Genomic DNA, 3,489 nt, shown 5'->3' with positions numbered 1-3,489 from the left:
AATGGCATCCCTGAGGAGGTTTGGTTTAGCAAATCAACCTCATATGACCATTTACGGATATTCAGTTTTAATTCTTTTATGCATGTTAGAGATGAGCTGAGGAGTAAACTTGACCCAAAATCCACCAAAGGCATTTTCATGGGCTATGGTGATGAGCGTGAATTTGGCTATAGAGTGTGGTTACCATAGTCCAAGGAAATTGTTCACAGCCCTAATGTTGTGCTTAATGAGGCAAAGTTGTTGAAAAGTACTTTTGCCTCTGATGAAGATATGAAAAAGGTTAAATTTCAGAATTTGTAGCCATCTATTACTTCAAATGATGAGCCTCATGATGCTATACCACAGGCTGAAACTAATGATTAGTTGGTTATTTTTGAGCCAGATGATGATAGACAGCAAATAGAAGCACAAGGAGGTCATTGACAACAAGGTAAACTTACTGATTATGAAAATGCAAGTGATGGAAATGAAAATGAAGGTGTTGTATAATATGAACAACATGCTGAAAATGGCTTACAATAGCCAATAAATGCTGAAAATAACATGTCTCCAGATGTAGACCCAATTCCTGAGAATGTAGATCATTGGTATGCAGGTCTATACACTTAAGGTAGCCACATAGGTATGACCCCTCTTTGTACTATGTGATGCTTACAGATAAGGGTGAGCCTCTTACATATAAAGAGGCAAAGTCATGAAAATTTAGTAGTAAGTGGGACCTAGCTATGCAAGAAGAGATTAAATCTCTGTATGTTAATGATACTTGGGATCTTGTGTCATTGCCCAAAGGAAGAAGGCCTCTTCCAAACAAATGGGTTTACAAAGTAAAGACAGTTGATGGGAAACCCAAGTATAAGGCAAGACTGGTTGCCAAAGGGTATGCACAGAAGGAAGGGATTGACTTCCAAGAGGTCTTCTCACTTGTTGTGAAGATGACCACTCTACATGTGCCTTTTTCTCTCATTGCTGTATTGGATTTAGAGCTATACCAAATGGATGTGAAAACAACTTTTTTGCACGGTGACATTGATGAGGAGATCTACATGAAACAACCTAAGGGCTTTGTAGCTCTTGGAAAAGAGCAATTGGTGTGTGTAAACTAAAACACAGCTTGTATGGGCTAAAGCAAGCACCATGACAATGGTACAAAAAGCTTGACACTTTTATGCTTTCTCATGGGTTTACACGGAGTCATGCAGATCATTGTTTGTACATGAAAAATGATACAAATGGCAACAACATCATATTTATTTTGTATGTGGATGATATGTCGCTAGCTGGGAAAAGAAAGATAAGCTTGTATGCTCTCAAAGATCAAATGAAATTAGCTTTCTCCATGAAAGATTTGGGGAATGTAGAGCATATATTGGGCATGAGGATTCATAGGGATAGAACATAGACATTGCTGTTCTTATCTCAAGAGAAGTACATTGACAATGTAGTGGATAGATTTAACGTGGCTGAAGCTAAGCCTCTTGGGGTGTCCTTACCTCCATATCTTAAGCTTAGTAAAGCAGCCAACAACCCAAAAGATGACATGGAAGCCAATGCTATGAAGGGAGTCCCTTATGCATCAGCTTGTAGCTCTCTTATGTATGCTTTGGTTGCTACTCGTCCATACATTGCTCATGTAGTGGGAGTTTTCAACAGGTTTATGTCTAATCCTGGAAAACCACATTGGGAGGCTATCAAGTGTATTCTTAGATATCTAAAGGGTACACAAAGAAAATGTATTTGCTATGTGCAGGGTGCACTTAGTCTGTAGGATTATTGTGATGCAAACATGGCAGGCGACTTGGACACTCTTGTAGGTCCACTAGCGAGTATGTCTTTAAGGAAGCTATATGCTTGATCAGACTTGCAAGGATCTTGACATGTCTATGAGTACTCAAGTGTTGGGATGTGATAGTAGCCAGAGTGCTGTGTATCTGGCTAATAATGCCATGTTTCATTCACACAGAAGGCATATAGATGTGTGATATCACTTTATCACACATATTCTAGAAGATGGTCTAATCACATTGACCAAGATCAAAACACATGACAACCATGCAGATGTTCTCACTAAAAGTCTAAGCAAGGCTCATCATGAGCATTGAATATGACTAGTGGGAGTTGGTTAAAGATTCACTTCAGAACTTTAAGTGAGAATTTATTGGGATGTAAAGGTCCTTTATTCACCTCCGTGTATTGTACATGTGTATTATTATGTTGTACATGTGAATGCACCCTTATGGGCCTTAAGTATAAATACATTTTATTCTTTGTGTGCCAACACATTGTGGGTACACCCAAATCAACTCGTACTCTCTCTATCACTCTCACTCTCACTCCCCTGCTGCAAATCTTCATGCTTTTGCTAGCCGCACTCTCAACATTCCAATCATCTTCAATTCGTTTGTGGAGAGTCCTATTTCCCTAAGCCTTTGCACTTGTTCTTCCTTTGTCATGTTGTAATCTCATTGGGAAATTGTCACCTCCAAAATGTGCTTGAGTATTTGCCTAGTGAGTTGCAACTTCTTCTTAAGATTGTCCATTGTGTTATCACCACATGGCTTCCACACCTCAAGGAGTTTGTTGATGAAGCCTTGCCTCTACTGAACTTGCATCATTGCTTGAATTGCCTTAGCTCTTTCTATTACTAGGTTTCTTTGACATCCTGCTTGTGCTAAACGGGTGGCCATGTTCTGCAATGTGTCTGCATTCTTGTCTTCCCATTGACTCACAATTTCCTTTGCTATCTCTAGCCCTTGGTTTTATATTTAGCAAGGATTCCAGTGTGGTTTGCTATTCTTACCAAGTGTGGGTAAGGATGTTTCTTTGTTGCACTTCATGGTCTAATTGCATTTAGAGTTGGGCATAGTTATGTGAGGATTTTTCTGTCTCATTTCCAATTCCATTAGCTATTTTCTGGGCCTTCACTTTGGCTTGCTTTGCCTTCTCCATCTTCCTTATTCGTTGTTCGTGGACCTACTTCATCTTCTCTAGTTTTGCTTCTAACTTAGCTTTGTCTTTTGGCTTGGATGACATATTGACCTTTGAGTTGCACATACTTTTCATATCCTTTCTTCTTGTCATTGCCTTCTCTCACAATAGCTAGTTCTCTCTTTAGATTGAAAATCTCTCTTATTTTCTATTGTTGGTAAGTGGCATGGGCTCTCTTTTCCTTTTGTAAAGCTTCAAAGGTTGACTTCCTCTCCTCATCTACTTGATCCCTTTGCTCTTCTAGCTCTTTTAATAGCTCTTCAAAACTTGGTGCTAGGCTTAGGGTGATCACGGGCAAAGAAGCTGATGAGCCTTCCACTCTTGGCATTTTAGGCACTTTTTGACTAGACTTTGCATATGCAAAAACTACCAACTATTTGATACCAGTGGCCGTAGCTGCTTCTCATCTCACTTGTGAGAGAGTGGTGACTTGTGTAGTGAGCTGATAGACCATGCTTTCTAGTCTACTTCTAGCCAAATTGTCTATTGTGGGGGCTAGGATGG

This window comes from Lygodium microphyllum, chromosome 4, assembly GCF_053477565.2.
Source record: "Lygodium microphyllum isolate KBCC chromosome 4, Lygodium_microphyllum_v1.1.10, whole genome shotgun sequence".
NCBI lineage: Eukaryota > Viridiplantae > Streptophyta > Polypodiopsida > Schizaeales > Lygodiaceae > Lygodium > Lygodium microphyllum.
The sequence above is the reverse complement of the archived record's forward strand: the minus strand, read 5'-3'. Positions refer to the sequence as shown.